The sequence below is a fragment of the Urocitellus parryii genome, chromosome 8 (genome assembly GCF_045843805.1).
Source record: "Urocitellus parryii isolate mUroPar1 chromosome 8, mUroPar1.hap1, whole genome shotgun sequence".
Classification (NCBI taxonomy): domain Eukaryota; kingdom Metazoa; phylum Chordata; class Mammalia; order Rodentia; family Sciuridae; genus Urocitellus; species Urocitellus parryii.
The window spans coordinates 122,133,014-122,154,168 of NC_135538.1; the positions used below are offsets into that span (position 1 = coordinate 122,133,014).

At 40.7% G+C, this 21,155-nt stretch overlaps 1 long non-coding RNA gene and 1 pseudogene across 1 annotated transcript; both read right to left on the reverse strand.

The window, feature by feature from the left end:
* Positions 1–3,851: 3,851 nt before the first annotated feature.
* LOC113200794 (cytochrome c oxidase subunit 7A2-like, mitochondrial pseudogene) lies at positions 3,852–4,155 on the reverse strand (annotated as a pseudogene).
* A 1,941-nt stretch (positions 4,156–6,096) lies between these two features.
* On the reverse strand, positions 6,097–9,806 carry LOC113200795 (uncharacterized). Its single transcript, XR_013344179.1, has 3 exons — positions 9,488–9,806; positions 8,571–8,752; positions 6,097–6,295 (listed from the first exon to the last, which is right to left on the reverse strand). It is a non-coding gene; the product is annotated as an uncharacterized LOC113200795 (long non-coding RNA).
* Between the last annotated feature and the right edge of the window lie 11,349 nt (positions 9,807–21,155).

Sequence of the window (21,155 nt, forward strand, 5' to 3'; positions counted from 1 at the left end):
CTTACTTCACTTAGCATTATATTCTAAAACTCCATCCATTTACCTGCAAATGCCATGATTTTATTTTCTTTTAATGCTGAGTAATATTTCATATATCCCATATATACTATATTTTCTTTATTCATTCATCTACTGAAGGGCATCTAGGTTGGATCCACAATTTAGCTAATGCGAATTGTGCTGCTATGAACATTAATGTGGCTGTGTCCCTGTAGTATGCTGTTTTTAAGTCCTTATAAACTGAGGAGTGGGATAGCTGGGTCAAATGATGGTTTCATTTCCAGTTTTCTAAGGAATCTCCACACTGCTTTCCAGATTGGTTGCACCAATTTGCAACCCCACCTGTAATGTATGAATGTGCCTTTTTCCCCACATCCTCGTCAACACTTATTGTTTGTATTCCTAATAGCTACCATTTTGACTGGAGTGAGATGAAATCTTAGAGTAGTTTTGATTTGCATTTCTCTTTTTTTTAATATGTCTTTTTTAAGAGAGAGTGAGAGAGAGAGGGAGAGAGAGAGAGAATTTTTTTAATATTTATTTTTTAGTATTTGGCGGACACAACATCTTTGTATGTGGTGCTGAGGATTGAACCCGGGCCACACGCATGCCAGGCGAGCACGCTACCGCTTGAGCCACATCCCCAGCCCTGATTTGCATTTCTCTAGTTGCTAAAGATTTTTTTCATATATCATCTTCTGAGAAATGTTGGTTCAGTTCTTTGGCCCATTTATTGATTGGATTATTTGTTTTTTTGTGTGATGTTAAGATTTTTGAATTCTTTATATATCCTAGAGATTAGTGCTCTATCTGATGTGCATGTGGTAAAAATTTGCTCCCATTCTGTAGTCCTTCTATTCACTTCACTGATTGTTTCTTTTGCTGAGAAGAAGCTTTTTAGTTTGAATCCATCCCATTTATTGATACTTGATTTTAATTCTTGCGCTATAGAAATCTTATTAAGGAAGTTGGGGCCTAATCTGACATAATGAAGATTGGGGTCTACTTTTTCTTCTAATAGGTCCTTGATCCACTTACAGTTGAGTTTTGTGCATGGTGAGAGATAGGGGTTTAATTTCATTTTGTTGTATATGGATTTCCAGTTTTCCCAGCACCATTTGTTGAAGAGGTTATCTTTTCTCCAGTATATGTCTTTTGGTGCTTTTGTCTAATATAAGATAATGGTATTTTTGTGGATTTATCTCTGAGTCCTCTATTCTGTACCATTCGTTTACCAGTCTATTTTTGTGCCAATACTATGTAGTTTTTGTTATTATAGCTCTGTAGTATAGTTTAAGGTCTGGTATAGTGATGCCACCTGCTTCACTCTTCTTGCTAAAGATTGCTTTAGCTATTCTGGGTCTTTTATTTTTCTAGATGAATTTCTTGACTGACAAGCATTTTTAGTGTTGTCCTTTCTAGTTGATGTGAGGTGGTATCTCATTGTAGTTTTAATATGCATTTCTTTGATGACAAGTGAGGATGAGCATCTTTTCAAGTACTTATTAGTGACTTCTCCTGGGAACTGTTCTTCACATATTGTGTCCAGGAAGGAAAGTGTTGTTTGTCTTGTCATTAAGTTGTAAATCTTCATCTCCTCCTTCTCCTCCTACTTCTCTATGTCGTCATCATTGTCTTCTTCTTCTCCTTCTCCTCCTCCTCCTCCTCCTCCTTCTTTACTGGGGACTGAACACTGGAGCACTCTATCACTGAGTTACATTCCTAGTCCTTTTTGAGATGGGTTCTTGCTAAATTGCCCTGGGTGACCTGGAAACTGATATCCTCTTAACATTGTACATAGGAAAGTCTGGGAGTCTCTGGTCTATGTTTTTCTAGGCATACTGGGACTTCAGGGCTCAGTCCTTGTACCCTCTCTTTTCTATAGCCATTGCTCCCTGGGTGCCCTCATCAGTTCTCAAGGTTTTAAATATCATTATAAGATGTGACTTCCCAAATTTATCTCTCCAGTCCCCAAATTTCTCTAAATGTCTCCAGTCTTGTCTTTCCCATTGTCAACCTGGCCATCGTACCTGAATTTTTAGTGGAAATCTCACCTTAACATATCCTGAGTATCTGTCACATCCCCTCCTCAGGTATGCCTTTATAAGCATCTACACCATTTCCACTGATTGCAATTACATCTTTCTAATTACACAGTCATATATTTTTGATGTTATTCTTTACTTTTCTTTCTCATACCCAAGATTTAATGCATTAGGAAATATGTAAAGTCCATCTTCAAAAATGTGTGTAGAGTCCAATCACTACCATTTCCTCTGGTCACTTCCAAGGTGACATAACTGACATGTCCATTATGGAGGACTGTAGGAGTTCCCTGCACTTTACCCCACTGCCTTGTTAACCTATTTTAATTCTTTTCTCAGCATAGCAGCCAGAGTAATTCTTTGAAAACAGAAGTTGTACTATTTTCTCTTTTTGCTCAAAACTGCCCCACTCAAAGAACCTTTCCAACAACCTCTACAACCTCCAGACTTACTGGAACTGGCTGGGGCTCTGAGCTCCTCTTAATGACTCTGCTCAGGAGATCACAGATTCCTTGGTCCCCAGAACACACAGACAGGATCCTGCCTTGTGCATTTGCACTGAAGGTTCCTTCTGACTAGAATACACTTCCTCCAAACATCCTCATGACAAATTTCTTCATGTTCTTCAAATCTTTATTCAGAGGTCATCTTCCCAATGAGGCACATGCTGACCATCCTAGAAAAACAGCCATTTTGCCTGCCCCCAACTCTCACACTCTGGATCACCTTCCTCATAATACTTGCCACCTCCTAACATGAACCATGTTGTTATTATTATTATTATTATTATTATTTGCTATTTAGAGTGTGTCCTCTGCCTCTTTCTCCTAGAACACTTGCCCTATAAAGCTGGCAATTTTGACCTTTTAGACTTCTCTGATGTATCCTAGAAGCAAAAATTGTGTATTCTATTGATAGTACTCAATAGATGTCAGTGAGTGATCACTGTAGAGTACCTCTCTCTTCTAGAAACACTATCTTTTTTTTGTTTTCATTCACATATTTATTCCATAGTCAAAATAAACCATAATTTAAAGCCATAAGAGATAAAGTAGAATTTGTGGCACAGATGCATTAACAAGACAGATACCAGTCTAAAGTGCAACACTAAACAAGTGTTCTCTGTTCCCGTGATGGAGTACACAACAATTACACATAAAATTTCACTAAAGATCTGGGATGAGGCATATAACCATTTGAAATAAACTGTTAAAGGAATACAGGCAGGCTGCAAATAATTGCTATTAACATTTTGCTGTAAGATGGAAATATTCCCAAGGTGACTACTGACTCAAACCCCTCATTTCATGCACCTGGCCTTAGAGTCTGTCTTCCATTCTCAGTCACGCCTAAATCCAGAATGGTTTTTGCGTTCCATGCATAAGAAATGCAATCCCAAATCCCAGAGGATCTCAGCACAGATTTATGTTAATGAGCCTGTGTGCAACCTTCATCCAGAACCTCCAGGGAAATCAGGAGTTCCAAAACACAGTGCAGTGTGTGTCTTTAAATAATAGTTTTAACTGTCAGATGAGCCTGACATCTGACAGGCCATATGCATTTCATAAGCAAACCAAAATACTGTCTTCATATCTTTCTCGTTTTTATTTTTTGAAAAAATATTAAGTAAATCATTCAAGTCAGAAGGTGGTGGTGGTGGGGGGAAGAAACAATGAAATTTCAAAGGGTTTATGCCAAAACAAAACAAAACAAAACAAAACAAAAAAACCCAAAAAACAAAAAACCAATCATCTGTAGCCTAACTTCTTTGTTTTTTGGGCTGTGAAGCCATATAGAGGGCAATCAGGCAGTAGATGGTCCCTCCCACAGTCAGGCCCATGGTGGTTTGGTAAAGCATTTGGTCAGGAAGGCCTTGTTTAAGGTGAATGGGCACACCATCAGATTTCTGGAAAAACTTCTGTAGCTCTGGAACCTTGTTTTTCCTCACATAATCATAACCAGTGGGACTAGAGGTCAGTTTAGTCGGTGTGGCAAATATGATAGGTGGTGCTTCTGTGGAAACCACTGGCCTTAATCCCTGTGGGCTATAGGCTTCCGAAGCCCATGCTCCAGTTGATTTCTGTGTGAATCCACTAAATTTGTAATACATGATGCTTGGTGTCTAGCTTCCTGTAGCTGCTGCCTGCGCGACTGTCCCAGAGAAAGCTAGAGACGCTACCTTTATTAATGTAAATGCAGGACAAATGATGCTCTGAAGCATCTGCAGCACAAAGTCCTTTCACACTCAGGTCATGGTCACTTGGGCTTAGAAATTCTGCACTCTCTGACCTGACTTATGGTTCCTATTTGCCAAGCAAATAAAAATCTATATTAGACTCTACTATATAAATCCAGGAGTAATAATTTGAACCAGAGATTTATATAGTAAAAATAAAAATCTATATTAGACTTTACTATATAAATCCAGGAGTATTAATTTGATTCATAGAGCTAAGGGCAGGGAGAGGACATAGGTGAGTAGAGGAGACAAAAACCTAACAGGAATTTATCTAATATTAGAAATCATGGGATCCTTCCTCTCCACTATTCTCTAAATCTGGCTCCTTTAACAATATTGGAGAAGCCGGGCTTGATGGTGCATGCCTGTAATCCAAGCGACTTGGGAGCCTGAAGTGGGAGGATCATAAATTTGAGAGCAGCCTCAGTAACTCAGCAAAGCTCTAAGCAACTTAGGGAGACCCTGTCTTAAAATAAAAAATAAAAAGGGCTAAGGATGTAACTCAGGGATTAAGCACCCCTGGGTTCAATTCTTGGTACCAAATATATTGGAGAAATGCTTAAAAATACAATCCAAGAAATAACCTTAGCATGAGGACAAGAGCTGGACATGTCTGAAAATTAATTGCTGGATACCACAGAGAACCCTGTGTGCAGGGACTAGCCTAGGCATTGTGTGACGATGACAGGAAAATAGTTCCTGCTGCTGTCAGAGACAGGGACACAGAGAGGAGGATGAGGCCAGAACTCATATACAAGAATAAGAACAGATATGTTCTATAAATGAATTAAGAAACTAAAAAGGATATGGACTGAAGTTTGGACTCAGGCCAGAGCCTAGGCTCGTACAGCCTCAGAATTCTCCTGTTGCCCATGATCTTGGAGAAAGGACAAAGTCTTTTCAACGTCTGAGTCCTTGTGATCACAGGTTCTGGTGGGGCATGGTTCCTCTAAATGTACAAAGATATAAAGCAGGTAAGATGACCCAGATGAAGAGTGACCACATCCAAGCACAGGATGAATTGCCCACAGACTGATCACTGCCCTGTCCACACTTGGCTATTCACAGCCTTCTCTTGTTCCCACCTGCAACACACTCAGCACAGCAACAACAGATTCTGGAAGGTTTCAGTTTATATTTTCTCTTTCAAATTTTAGAAATCTTCCTTTAATTTATTAACTCAGTAATAACATATGTTAGCAAGAATTTGAAATATAAATCCATAACCAGATTCTTATTTTTATTAGGAAAGTAAGAAGTTGAAGCTCAGTGTAGCATAAAGTTAAGACAGCCCTGTTTTTGCTGGAACAGGAAGGTTGATAAGGAAGAGACCACATGTCAGTGTGAAAAGGGGTCTCAGTGTTCAAGAATGGGCTGGTCTCCCCATTTCTTCACACTATGCTTAGAGGAACACAGACTTACGGACATAGTCTGATGTCAGTTGAGAAAGAGAAGCCAGGAGCCATCTCTCCCAGTAGAGATGGCGGGGAGACCTGAACAAATCTTATATTATTGGGTTCCACACAAGGTGACTGTCTCACACTATTAAAGAAAATAATCATGAACAAATTCAGATTAGTCATTGTAAGTGGTGAGTACTTTGAACATCCTCCCACCCCCAACATTCAACGTGTTTAAATCCTGAGTCCCTCACTCCTCTCCTGACTTCAGGCCTTCCAGGATCTCACCTTTATAAGCTGAGAGGGATTTGTCAGAATGCTGGGAACTGTGCCTGTCTGGAGTAGGATAAAACAGGACCTGGTCAGAGTCAATAGGAGATGTGGCTACAGGAGGAATTATGGGGTGCTTGAGCTCCCACATTAGCTCCCCTTTATTCTTCCAAGTGTCTCAGGGATCACCCTTCTCCATACTTACAGGTGGCCTTAGAGTAGCTCCCTCCTTTTCTACCTCTGAGAAGAAAACATCCTGTGAGAAGGAAGGACCAGAACTAGAGGAATCTTCTAATTCTGGACCCCACCCCAGAGAAATTTCCAGAAGTATGACTATAGACCTAGGGAAGGATCAGAAGACATGAAGAAAGGAGACATTCAGGGAGAAGATCAAATGCCTTCCTGGAAGTCTGTCCTCATCAGGGAACTTCTCCTCTGACCTCTATCACCAAATCATCAGGGTGATAAATCTGTCCTTTATTTTCCATGTGCTTTATAACAGAATATCAGCAAATAGGGCTCCAGGCTGGGAAAGCATGGGTGTGTGGATTCTACTTCCCATTAACCTCCCAGTGGAACAAGGACTCAGACCATAACCTTCCCCACCTGAGCTCTTCTTCCACATCTTGATAGTTACCACAGCTCCAATGACCATAGCTCCAAGAAAAACCAGGCCAACAATTCCCATGATGAAGATGGTGGGCTGAGGATGTGGCTTTAGGAAGGTAAGAGACTGGAAGATGTGGTGCCCTGATCCCCACTTCTCAGTCCTGACCCTGCTGAGAAACTACAGAACAGCTCCTGGTTTCCTGACGACAGGCGGGATATTGAGAGCCACAGCCGAAGGGGCCCCAGCAAACTTCCAGCTGATTGGCTCACCGTGGCCCCAGCAAACTTCCAGCTGCCAGCTGATTGGCCCCTCTGCGGTGATGCTCATTGGGCTGTTTCCCCGCCCTTTCAGACCATGGAGCTGCTCATTAGGGGACTCTTGGCTCTGCCCACGTGACCCAGCCAATCGGCCTCAAGAGCAGGAGGTGTGGGGGTTGAGAGGCTCGCTGAAAGCCGGTGGTGGCAGTTGGGCTCTGAGGGAATTCCTGAGGAGCTCCTGTGGTGCAGGATGTGTTCTAAAAATAAAGTTCGTTTCTGCTTGACAAGTGGCTGGTGAATTATGCCCAGCCAGACTGCAGCATTCATTAGCCCAATGTCTCCCCCTATGGCATCATGGGCAAATACCTGGTATTCTACTCCTTTGATACCTAGTTTTGTTAAACCCTCCTCCTATGGGGCAATTCCTTTTAAAATGTCCTGTTTGTTCACAATTGTAGCTTCTTCTAGTGTAGAGAAAATATGTATGTCATGTGTAGTTTTATCTGCTAAATCATTGCCCAAACTAAGGGCTCCAGGCAATCCTGTATGTGCCCTGATATGTCCTATAAAGAATGGATCTTTTCTGTCCCAGATTAGACTTTGTATAGTGGAAAGCAAAGAGAAAACAGTAGAGGAAGGGGAAATCCTACCAGTATCTTCAAGGGATACTATAGCATTAACTATATACTGAGTATTGGAAAATAAATTAAATAAAGAATCTTTAAACATCACAAAAGCTTGTAATACTGCATTAAGCTCTACCTTTTGAGCTGATTATTTGGGTACTAAAAATGTACACGTTTGACCAGGTGTAACTACACCAATGAGCATCACTGCAGAGGAGCCAATCAGCTGGCAGCTGGAAGTTTCCTGAGGCCACTTCGGCTGTGGCTCTCAACAGCCCAGCACCCTCATCCCCTTACTCCATCTCAGGGTGAGGGGCTCATGATGCACAAGGCACATGTATCTGTTCTCCTCTCCAGAAGGCTTTACCACAGCTGCCCACTTCTGAAACTTTTCATCCCCTGTAGGCCTGGGCTCCACAAGCTCCATGTCCTGAGTTTGTCCTCCCTATCCCACTGCCAGATCAGGGTGATCTCTTTAGGGTAGAAGACCAGGGCCCAGGACCTCAGGGTGACATCTCCTTCATGGGTAGGGTGGTGAGTCACCTGTGTCTTTGTGGGGGAGTCTGAGAGGAAGAAGAGGAAAATTCAGACAAATCTGTATTACCTCTCCTGGGCCACTGAAGCAGCCCTAAAACCTAGAACCAGCCTGGACCCATGCTTCTGGAGTAATCTGTTCCTTGGAAAATTCTATAATGAATTTGGGACAGTCCACAGCAAGATGCTCTAAGCACCTGAGAGCTTAGGAGTTCCGACCTCGATGGATTAAGAGAGAATAATAAAAACTTGAGTCAAACCTCCAAAGACACCAGCTTGGGGCAGAGAACCAAGCCCAACAGGAAGACTGTGAAGCCCTGTGAAGCCCTGTGAAGCCCAAGGCTGAGGCCAGAGTCAAAGAGAACTGTTGGTTATAGTTATTTCAGGGTCCTGTTTCCCCTCCAACCACGAAGAGCCTATCTTAGTTTTCTTGAGAGAAGGGCAGGCCTCAGAATCACTGTTTAGCACAGCATCTGGAAAACTAAGAGGGCTCCTTCCTCCAGAAAGTGGGAAGTGTCTATTCGTGGGTGCTATTTTCTTGCAGAGAGATCTAGAAACAGTTGAGGCCACACCCCGCAGCTCTTAGTACCTGCTCATTGCAGCTTGTTCTTCCCAAACTTTCTGCTGTGCCATCCACACACGGGGTCTCCAGGAAAGCCTTGCGCGTTTGGCCACATCTGCCGCTTCCCACTTGGGCCAGGTGGTTTGAGCAGGGGTGTCTGCTGCAACCCAGGAGCTCAGGGCGATGTAATCTGTGCCATCCTAGGCGTCCTGATCATACCGGGCGGAAGAGGCGCTCGTCTGACCAAAGAGCACAGCCTGACCTTCTCTGAAGGTTTTGAGAGCCTGGCCCCGCCCCCTCAGTCAGTTCTGCCCACTTAACCCCACCCCACCAGGCCCAACTGCAGGGATTTCTACCTAAACTGAAAATGAAACTGGCTAAGAGTCCTCAGAGGCCTTTTCCGGGTCTAGGGTCACTTCGAGGTGTTCCTCGGACCTGGGCATTCGGGATGACTCAGGCCCGCGGTCACTTAGCACCCTCGCTGTGGTTGTAGTATCTGAGCGTGGCGCGCAGGTCCACTCGGAAATTCTGTTTTGTCCTTGGCGATCCGTGTCTCCCGATCCCAGTACCCCGGCCCCGTGTGATCCCCCCAAGGCGCCCGTGGCTCCTTCCTCCCACTAACGGTGTCGCTGTAGAAGCGTACTAACTGCATGTAGTCCACGGGAGACGAAGCGGGGCTCCCCGCGGCCAGGCCGGGACACCACGGGCGTAGAAATACCTCAGGGAGTGGGAGCCTGGGGAAGGGAAGCCACTGAGGCGCGGCGCGGCAACCCGGGATGCAGGTTGATGGCTCAGGGAGAGTAGGAAGGGGTGAAGGGGTTCGTGCGACAGAAAAAGGGGCCAGGGGACGCGAGTCAGGGGAGGGACCAGGGCGGGGCCGAAGTGTGGAGCGACAGGCTTAGAATAAGCGAGGAAAGGACTGGAGCGGAGGTGGGGATTGTCACCTGCGGAGGCTGAAACGCGGCTTCCCGAGTCCTGCGCCTCGGCTGGGCGGTCCCCTCACTCCTGCGTAAAGGTTGTTTCCCTCCTGATCCCGCATTCACCTGCCCAGGTCTCAGTCAGGCCCCCAGCCCCGGAGAGTAGCAGGAACACGGTACTGGACCCCAACCTCCGGATTTGGGGACTATCTTAATCCAGCCTGGAGGGTGAGGATTTCAGAACTGAGAGCCACGGAGATGCTGATTGGCTTCTCTTGGAACAATACATCTGGGGAGTGAGAACTGGAGCCGCGCCCAGAGTGTCCAGGCAGAAGAACCTGACTCAGGTTGGGACAGGGAAAAGTGAAACTCCGGCAAGATGAGAATGAGAACCAGAGACTTTGCCCTGATTGCTCTCCTATTGCACCGAGAGCTGTTTGTCATATCATTTCCTGGATTCCTAGCCCAGGGAGTAAATCAGTGGTTTTCAAATATTTTGGTTTCTGGATCTCTGTACACTCTTAGAAATTAGTTGTAGGGAAAAAAAAAAAAAAAAAAAAGAAAGAAAAAGAAATTACTTGTAGACCTCAAAGATGATTATGTTTATGTGAATTATACCTATTGATATTTGACATTAAAATTACAATCATTTAAAAAGATATTTGATTCATTTTGAATATCAATAACTAATTTCATATTAACAAAATAATAGTTTTAAAGAGAAATAGTTATTCTTCAAAATAAAAGGATATAATAAGAGAAGTGGATCTTTTAACTTTTACAATTAAAATTGTTTTTATCAGTGCATTTTAGTTATACATAATATTGGGTTCATTTTGACACAATCATACATGCTTAGAATACAGTTTGGTCCATTTTAGTCACCGGTATTTACTCTTTTTCTCTCCTCTCCTTCTGTTCCCCTTCCTCTACTGCTCTTCCTTATATTCATTTAATGTTTTTTTAAATTGGTGCTTTATACATACACATAAAGCTGAAATTCAGTGTGGTATATTCATATATGGTAAAAGCATAATTTGGTCAATTTCATTCCACACTTTCTCTTTTTTTCATCCCTTCCCCTGTAGCACCTTCCTCTACTCCATTAAATTCATTTCTATATTCATGGTATCTCCCCTCTTAAAAAAAACATTTTTAATTGGTGCATTATAGCTGCACATAGTGGTGGGGCTTGTTGTTATATATAAATATATGCAAACAATATAACAAAATAATTTGGCCAATATAATTCCCCAGTGTTTCTCCTTTCCCTTCCCTCCTCTTTCCCTTTGGTCCTTTTCCTTTATTCTACTGATCCCCCTTTGATTTTCATGAGACCCACTTCTTTTCTTTTTCCTCTCTAGCTTCCACGTGAGAGAAAACTTGTGATTCTTGACCTTCTGAGTTTGCCTTTTTCACCTAACATAGTGATCTCCAGTTCCATCCATTTTCCTGCAAATGACATAATTCCATGTTTCTTTGTGGCTGAATAAAAGTCCACTGGGTGTATATGCCATATTTTCTTTATCCATTCTTCTGTTGACGGTTAACTAGGCTGGTTTCATAGTTTGATTATTGTGAATTGTGCTTCCATAAACATGGGTATGCATGTATTGGTATAGTATGATGACTTCAATTCTTTAGAAATGGTATAGATGGGTCATATATGGTGTCTCCATTCCTAGTCTTTTGAGGAAATTCTGTACTGATTTTCATGGTGGTTGTACTAATTTGCAATCCCACCAACAGCGTTAAAGTGTTTCCCCTTCATCCTCTCCAGCATTTATTATTGTTTGTATTCTTTTTTTTTTTTGAGAGAGTGAGAGAGGAGAGAGAGAGAATTTTTAATATTTATTTTTTAGTTCTCGGCGGACACATCTTTGTTGGTATGTGCTGCTGAGGATCGAACCCGGGCCGCACGCATTCCAGGTGAATGTGCTACCGCTTGAGCCACATCCCCAGGCCCTTGTTTGTATTCTTGATGGCTGCCATTCTAACAACTGAGATGAAATCTCAGTGTAGGTTTGATTTGCATTTCCCTAATTGCTAATTATGTTGAACATTTTAGGGGCCTTATTAAGAAAGTTGTTGCCTGTGCATTTTTTGGAGTGTTGATCCTGTTTTCTTCTATGGGTTGCAGAGTTTCTGGTCTAATTCCAAGGGTTCTAATTGATTTTGCCAATATTTGCTGTTTTTGTTACTATAGCTCTGTAGTATAATCTGAAGTCAAGTATTATGATGCCTCTAGCATTACTTATTTGGCTTAGAATTACATTGGCTATTCTGGGTCTTTTATGCTTCCAAATGAATTTTAGGACTTTTTTTTTTCTAGTTCTGTGATGCCATTGGTATTTTGATGGGGGTAGCATTGAATCTATATATTGCTTTTTGTAGCATGCCCATTTTAACAATATGAATTCTGCCTATCTGTGGGAGGCCAACCTTACAGGTGACTGAGTTACACTCCCCAGTCACAGAAATGGGTATGTCTTGCTACAGCCCCATGGGTGAAGCTATGCTCACCTGTTCCTTTGTAATATAACCCCTTGCCCTGTTTAGGATAGAATCTTCCATGGAAGTGCTTTGGGTGTGTCCCCTCCTCTTACTGTCCTTGGGTGTGGCCTACCCAGGTGTCAGTCAACCTGCTGACAGTGGACATCATGAAGATAGACTCAGCCCCTGAAACCTGATCCCTTGCCTCATTTGAATAGCTTCTCCTCAATAAAAGGGGTCAGCGCGTGCTCTCGCTCTCTCTCTCTTTCTGAAGACCCTTAAGGTCAGAGGAGCTGTCACAGCCACCCCAAAGAAAAAGGTATTTGTGTCTCTTGTGTGGTTATTTCGTGCAGCCCAGTTAGCCCCGTTTAACTAGAGTGACCCCTGAGCCTTTTAGTCATGAGAACAGAAACCTGGCACCTATCCATGAACATGGGAGGTCTCTCCATATTCTGAGGTCTTCTTCAATTTCTTTCTTCAGTGTTCTGTAGTATTCATTGTAGAGGTCTTTCACTTTCTTGGTTAGACTATTCCTATGTATGTATGTATGTATATATCTATTTTTGAGTTCATGAGATTGTTTTCCTGATTTCTTTCTCAGAAGATTTATTGTTGGGGCTGGGGATGTGGCTCAAGCGGTAGCGCACTCGCCTGGCATGCGTGCGGCCCGGGTTCGATCCTCAGCACCACATACAAACAAAGATGTTGTGTCTGCCGATAACTAAAAAATAAATATTAAAATAATTCTCTCTCTCTCACTCTCTCTTAAAAAAAAAGATTTATTGTTTCTACATAGAAAAACTATTGATTTTTGTATGTTGATTTTGTGTGTTGATTTCGTTTGTTTTGTTACTGGAGATTGAATTCAAGGGCACTTAGCCATTGAGCCACATCCCCAGCCCTTCTTTATTTTTTATTTTGAGACAGGGTTTCACTAAATTTTATAGGGTCTCACTAAAAAAACCTATGAAACTTAGTGAGGCTGAGCTGAACTCAACTAAGCTGAGGCTGGTGTTGATTCTTCTACCTCAGCCTCACAAGTCACTGGGATTATAGGCATGTGCCACAATACCTGGCTGTATGTTGATCTTGTAAACTGATACTTTGCTGAATTTATTAGGTCTAGAAGTCTTTTTGTGCAGCTTTTTGTAACTTCTAAGTACAGGATCATATCTTTTGTAGTGACAATATGACTTCTTTTTTCCCTATTTTTACCCCTTGTATATCTTTCTCTTGCCTAATTGCTCTGGTTAGAATTTCTAGCACTATATTAAAGAGGAGTTATGAGAGTAGACATACTTGTCTTGTTCCAGATTTTAAAGGAAATGCTTTCAGTTTTCCTCCATTTACTATCTTGTTGGCTTTAGTTTTCTGTATATTGCCTTTATGATGTAGAGGTAGGTTTATGCCTAGCTTCTCAGTGTTTTAATCATGAATGGGTGCTGAATTTTGTCAAAGGCTTCCTCTGTATCTGTTGAGATTACTGTGATTTTTGTCCTTAATTCTAGTTATCTAGTCAACAACATTTATTGATTTGTGTGTGTTAAACTTTGCTTGCATCTCAGATAAACCAACTTGGTCTTGATGTACAATATTTTAAATATGTTGTTGAATAAGATTTACTAATATTTTATTAAAAAATTTTACAGCTGAGAGTGGTAGCCCATGCCTGTAATCCCAGCAGTGCAAGGAGGCTGAGACAGGAGGATCATGAGTTCAAAGCCAGCCTCAGTGAAAACGAGGTGCTAAGCAACTCAGTGAGATCCTGTACTGAAATAAAATAGGGCTGGGGGTGTGGCTCAGTGGTTGAGTGTCCCTGAGTTCAGTCCTCAGTACCAAAAAGAAAAGAAATTTTACATCTGAATTCATCAAGGATATTGGTTTGTAATTTTCTTTTCTGTGTCCTTTTTGGTTTTGGTATGTGTGATACTGGCTTCAATTTGGAAGTGTTCCATCCCTTTCTATTTCATGGAATAATTTAAGAAGCATTGACATTAGTTCTTCTTTAAGAGTCTGGGCCTTTTTAGGGCACAGCTGAGAATACATCTGGTCCTGAGTGTTTCTTTTCTTTTTTCTTTTTTTGTACCTGGGATTGAACTCAGAGGCACTTGACCACTGAGGCCTATTTTGTATTTTATTTAGAGACAGGGCCTCACTGAATTGCTTGGTACCTTGTTTTGCTGAGACTGGCTTTGAACTTGCCTGTTTCAGCCTCTGAGCTGCTGGGGTTAAAGGCATTTGCCATTGCGCCTGGCCTGGGTTTTTCTTTAGTGGTAGACTTTTTATTATGGCTTCTATCTCATTGCTAGTTTTTGGTCCACTTAGGGTTTCTATATCTTCTTAATTCAATTTTGGCAGGTCATAGGTGTCTAGAAATGTATCCATTTCTTCTAGGCTTCTGTGGTGTTTGTGAGAATTTCTCCTTTTTCATCTCTAATTTTATGAATTTGTGTCCTCTTTGTTTTTCTTTTGGTTAATTTGGCTAAGGGCTTATCAATATGGTTTATCTTTTCAAAGAACCGACTCTTTTTTAATTGGTCCTTTGTACTGTATTTTATTCTCAATTTCATTGATTTCAATCCAGAACTGGTTTTGGAATTGGCTTGTTCTTCTTTTTCAAGAGCAATTAGATACATTAGATTATGTATATGGAATCTTTTTGGTTTTCTTATGTATGCATTCATAGTTATAAAATTTCCTCTTAGAACTGCCTTCATAGTGTCTCAGAGGTTCTGGTATGCTTTTTTTTTCTTTATAATTGCTTGCTATGTTATATCATTATTTTTATTTGATTTATAATTTCTCCCCTAATTTCTTCTATTTCCTATCCATCATTCAAAAGTATATTATTCAATTTCCATGTATTTATATGGTTTCTATAGGTTTTTTGTTGTTGATTTCTAATTTCATTTCATTATGATCTGATAAATTATCAGAAATTATATTATTTTTTTATATTTGCTAAGAGTTGCTTTGTGGCCTACAATATTTTGTAGATGGTTCCATGAGCTGCTGAGAAGAAAGTGTATTCAGTAGTTGTTAAATGAAATATTCTATAGATTTCTGTTAAGTTCATTTGATTTATAACATTTTTCAAGTCAAGAGTCTTTACTGAGTTTGTGTCTGATGACCTGTCTCTTGGTGAGAGAGCTGTGTTGAAATCGCCCATGTTACTGTACTGGAGTCTATTTGAGGCTTTGATTTGAGTAATGTCTCTTTTTTTTTTTGTAATTAGTTGCACCAACATTTGTGCAAGAGATAGATAGATATTTACTATCATTATATCTTCTTGTTAGGGTTTTCCCTTTATCAGTATGAAGCAATCTGCTTTTTCTCTTCTGATTGATTGTGGCTTGAATTTTGCTTTGTTGGATATAAGAGTAGCTACTCCTGCTTTGTTTGTTTTGGTTCCATTCACATAGTTTATCAGTTTCCAACCTTTCATTTTCATCCTGTGATTATATTTGCCTATAAAGTGAATCTTTTGAAAACAACATATAGTTGGGTCTTTTTTAAAAAATTCATTCTGCCAGCCTATGTCTTTTTTTTTGGTATGGGGGATTGAACCCAGGGGCACTTAACCACTGAACCACATCCCCAGCCCTTTTTTGTATATTATTTAGAGACAGGGCCTTGCCGAGTTGCTTCAGACCTTGCTAAATTGCTGAGGCTAGCTTTGAATTTGATAATTTTTATAATAATTATTTTTAATTCTTAATCTGATAATTTATCCACTTAAATATTTTGGGGATAAGTTCCTACGAACTATCAGAGGTGTTGTGTTACCTTATTTTTTCATATTTCTTGTATTTCTGTATTGGGTTTTATGCACCCATTGGGATAGATTTCTCTTCTCTTCTTATATGTGGGCCTTTTTAGAGCATAGCCTTCTCTTACCAAAATGTCTTATGTGTGGGCCTTTTTAGGGCATAGCCTTCTCTTACCAAAATGTCCTAGTTTGAGTCCTCCTCATAGGTGCGGTATCTGCAACATTTGTATTAATTATCTGTTTTTGTTGTTACAGTGAAGGTCATGAGTGGAACCTGAGGTGCTAGCCCATCCTTAGCCCTTCCTCCTTGGGGTCTGGTTGTTAGTTTGGGTTTTTATCTTTTCTAGTTTTTGTATTAATATATGGCTTAAGTTTTAGTGCCATTAGTTTATATATGGAGCGAAGCATACTGTTTTTTGGCTGTTTTGTTCAACAGCAGAGTCTCTACATTGCAAACTTGTAGTGTCCCTGAAGGTTCCCAGCATTTAACAAAATAGGAGGAAACAAACACTAGCAAAAACTGATGCATACAATATAAGCATTAATATAAATAACTGGTTCTTAATATGACACCTGCAATGTTAATTACCATAAAAAATAGGAATCATGGAGCCTAAAATTGCCACTAGCAAAATCAATAGGTAACCATGAACTAGATCTGGCATTAAAGCAAACAGTAGGTACCAGCTATGTTTTCCTCAGCAGTAATAATTGCAGTAGCATGAATAGTGGGGACAGGAGTTATATAAACCAATTAGTTCTAAAATATGGGTAAAAATATAGTTCATTAAGGAGAAAGAAAATGTGATAGGAAGGTAGAAGAGAGTTTATAATTTCAAAAGAGTGTGCAGAGAGACTAGAGGAGATGCAGTGGGTGATGGTTATAAGGAAGGAGGAGAAAAATAGGAAAGACAATAAAAGACAAAAGTAATAGGAGAGAGAAAGAGAGAATAAGAGAATTTCACCATTAGCAGAAGAGGCAAAATGAGAAACAAACAAAACCAAAACCAAAATAAACAAAGCCCGAACCCTAACCCTCAAAAGACAAGGCAAGGAAAAATAACTATATTAAAAATGCTAAAAATGAGTAAAGAAACAAATATGTATATATGCCCATGAACCAATCTGCACTGCAAGAAAACACACACACACACACACACACACACACACACAGAAAGAGAGAGAGAGAAAGAGAGAGAGAGAGAGAGAGAGAGAGAGAGAGAGAGAGAGAGAGAGAGAGAGAAAGGGAGAGAAAGAAGATTCTTAATGAAAAATGAAGGAATCATCTCTTCTGAAGTGGTCAAGATTGGAATGGATGATGATTGCCTATGCCTAACTGTCCTTCTTTATGTACAAAGAGAGGAGTGGGAGAGAGACAGAGAAGGAGCAAGAGTGAATGCCAGTGAGGGCTAGGAGTTTTTAACCCCTTCCTCATTTTGTATTGCTCACCAAGCTGCCAGTTGGAATGACCTAAAACTCAAGCTGGTTGAAACAGCTGTCAGGTTTCCCTTCTCACCAGTATAAGGCAACATGAAATGAAAAGTTTTGTGGATTCAAGTCTTGTCTAAAAGACCAGATCAATGCACTCCCAGGATGGGGATGTGCAAAGTTCTGTGAGGGAAGTTTTGGTGACTGGGGCTTAAGTCTAATCAGGCCTTAAGGGCTTTGTTGGTAATGTTTGTTCTGGAGAGATTAGATCAACCCACCCTTAAGACCTGGCAGTTACCAACCTCTGTCTGGAGTCTGGATCTTAGGAGCTCCCCATAAATTCTACTCATGGGGCAGGGGAACCAATCCTTTACACACTATGCTGCCCATGGAGACAGCCTTCCCAGGGTTAGCCCCTGAATGTATTCACCACTGCCTGTTCAGATTCCTAACCTGCTTCAGTGGGTCATGTGAGCTGCCAGACTCAAAGGAAAAGTGAATTGGCTCCCCTTTATTTTTCTGACTTGAATCTCCCTGGTTACAATCTTCTTTGTGACTGTTTCACTCGTGTTCTTCTAGATATGCCCTGGGCCACATGGTAAGCATAGGCAATGTTTGCTAAGATCTCCCAGGCTCTTCAGCAGAACTGCAGTATGGCCACCTCAATATGACTCCTGCCTCAGGTCTCCACTGCCATTGAGAAATACAGAGCACTTTTCAAACACCAGTTCACAGTGCAGGCTCTGGATCAACTGAGTTCAAATTGCTTTTTTTGAGCTCAGGTTTTTCCATGCCAAATCTATTTGTTATATTTCTCTCTGTGTTCTCCCTCCCTTCTGTGGTGAACCAGCGCTGCTACTGCTGCCTCTGCCAGAACCAGTTTGGCTGCAATGTACTCTTTCTCCTTTGTTCAATATACCCAAAGTTCTGAGTCTTTAAGACTCTCTGACTGTCCAATATTAAATTTTAGTGAAATCCCTCTTCCACCCACCTCACTGAGAAGCAGTATTCCTCTGGTTGAATCCCAAGTCATAGAGCAGGTAGGAATGCAGTTTTCCTGTAAGCCACCATCTTGAATACATCTTTGATTTAGTCTCTTAATGTTATTCTAGATTTCTTGAATATTCTAGTCATGATCTCTTAACAACTTTTTTTAAATTGTTGGCTTTATTTTCAAGATCATGTACTTGGGAAGAATGAAATCATGTCCACTGAAGAAAATGGATGGAACTTGAGAACATTGTGTTAAATAAAATAAGCCAAACTGAGAAAATCAAGGGTTATGTGTTTGCTCTTGTATGTGGAAGCTAGAGAAGAAGAAGGAAAAGGTAGGTGGTGGGGGAGAATCTCATGAAAATCAAATGGCTCTAATGTCAATTTTGATCTTATAGGTAATATTTTTCACACTGAATCAATAGATGTTGTTATTATTATTCATTATTATAATGAAATTACACCTTAGAGTGCCACACCCTATACACAATGTATAACCTCTGCTGTTCCCAGTATCAGTATAGTAAAGAAAAAGGGCCAGGGGAGGAGAAGTGGGGATGGAATGGGGAAGTACTGGGGAATTATGTTATAGTATTGAGTGTATAGTAGTCAAATTATGTTATACTATTGTGTGTATGTAAGAATATATAACAATGAATCTCACTGTTATGTACAATTCTAATGCACAATAAAAATATGTAAAAATTAAAAAGGCAAAAAAAAGATTATGTATTTTTTCTTTGAGGTCTGAAAATCTGTCTTCTATTGTTGTAGGGACAAACAAGGCAAGGCACCAAAGACAGCAGGAAACAGTTTTATTGGGCTGCAGCCAGGTTCAGAGGGTACAGCCTTTGCTGTAATCAATCTATCCCCTGAACCCTGAGTTCAGTGTTTTATACCCATCATATAAGGGGAGGGGCTCAAAAGTTCACAGTCTGCAGAAGTTCACATAAAAGCAGCTTTTTCTTTCACTGTTCTGGGCAAGTTAACTCTTCAAGGACAACACCTGAGAAGGGGAGAGCCTCTTTTCCCCTTTCTTTCCTCCCCCTGCCAGCTATTACCATGGAGCCCATTTGTAACTTATCTTAAAAATGTAGGCATCCCTGTGAAGCTCAGCTCAAGGCCAGAGGCCTTGTTTGCACATTTCTTCAAAGTACTATACTGGATAAGTTTGTGAAAAACTAGTAAGGGGGTGTTCAGCACCTGGAGTGCTGGTATCTTCTCGGCCAGTGGCCAAGTAAACAGGGCGACATGAAAATAGGAAGTTTATCTACATTGTACTCTTTTGCTGACAGTCCTAAAATCAGCCATGGTGAAGAGGGCTTTTCTGTGGAGAAAGGGGGTGCCACTTCACTATTATCTAGCCTATCAATGATGCTTTCAACTGAATTTTTAATTTGATTTATTGAGCATTTCATTTTGAGGATTTCTGTTTGGTTCTTTTTCAGAATCTCTCTCTTAATTGAAATGAACTTTTGCTTCCTGTAGTTTCTTAGTTCATTCCTTACGTGCTGTTTTAGCTCTTTGAACATTTTAACTATGAGCTTTCTGAATTCTTTCTCCAATATTTCCTCCATTGTGTTGTCAATGTGATCAGTTGTTGAAGTGTTGTGGGCTGTTTGGGGTGGGTTTGTTTCTTTGATTTTTTGCTTGTCTATCCATCTAATGGGATGATTATCTCTTCTTCTTTTATGAAAGGGACTATTTAGTGAGCTACTTTGTTTTAAGTTACTCAGACTGGGTGACTATCCAACTTTTGATACTCCCTTTAAGATTCTAAACTCTTCTAACTGCAATCACTTCAAAGCAAAGTATTGTAATAATAAACTTTAGGGAAAAAAAAAGTTGTTGAAAATGTTCTCCGAAGTTCCTCTAATCAGGGTATAAGATTGCAGTAATGTTCTGGAATAAGTTGAGAAATTAGTTATTAAAGATAGTAAAATTTACTATTACTCTATATCAGGATTTTAAAGGGGAGAGAGAAAAATTGGGCAAAGGAAAAAAAAAGAGAAAAGAAAATAATACAAGCCAAGATAAAAAGAAGAAAAGGATGTCGTGTGTGTGTGGGGGGGATTAAGGCAAAAGCAGGTAATACAAGAAGAAAAAAGAGAGACTAAGGGGAACAAGTTTAATCTTGAACTAGGAAAACAGAAGATAGAATGATTCTAGTTAATGATTTAAAACATTAGAAGAAATACAATCAAATGGGTTTTGAACTGCAAAATTGAATAATAATAATATCTATTGATTCAGTATGAAAAGTATTATCTATAAGATCAAAATTGACATTAGAGCTATTTATGATTATCCTTGTGAAGGGGGGGAGCTTTCTAATTGAGTCTTTCTGATTTGATTTCATTAGAATGTGGGAACTTTAGAAGATGGCCACTACTCCTTAGCTTTACCTCTACATTTCCCTGGGTATGGAGGTAGAACATACCAGTTCCCCTCTGGTACAATTTTCAGAGGCACCTTCTGATCTTTGGTGTGTCTGAGTACCTAGTAGCTTACACAGATGGTCCCTTTAGTGGGTGCAGTCTTGTGTACCCTCTTGAAGAAAAGCTCCACGTATCTAGTGTTGTTAAATCCAGTATTAGCTTTCCCATGTGTATTTTGGAGTGTGTGGGGTGTGGCACTCTAAGGTAGAATTATTGTAGTCTGGTTGATGTGGTGCTGAGTATTCCATGTGGGGGGTGTATGTCTGCTATCCCACCTGGAGTGCACAGATCACAAGTGAGTGGACTTGTGGGTGGTGTACATCCCTTTGTGGGGTGCACTGTCCTTGTGCATGCATGAGGTTCACTGCTGGGTGCATGGAGTCATCCTCAGGAATTGTCTTCTGTGGGTCCATGTGTCTGAATGAGAATTGAGTTAACTGGCAACTCTGAGACTCATAGCTGTGGATTTTCCTAGAGGTGATTGGGCATAGAAACTACTTCTCTGGTTGCTATGATTTTCTCACCGACCAATTCTTGTTTGGCAGCCAGGGGTCCTGAGTCTGCATGCTTGTGG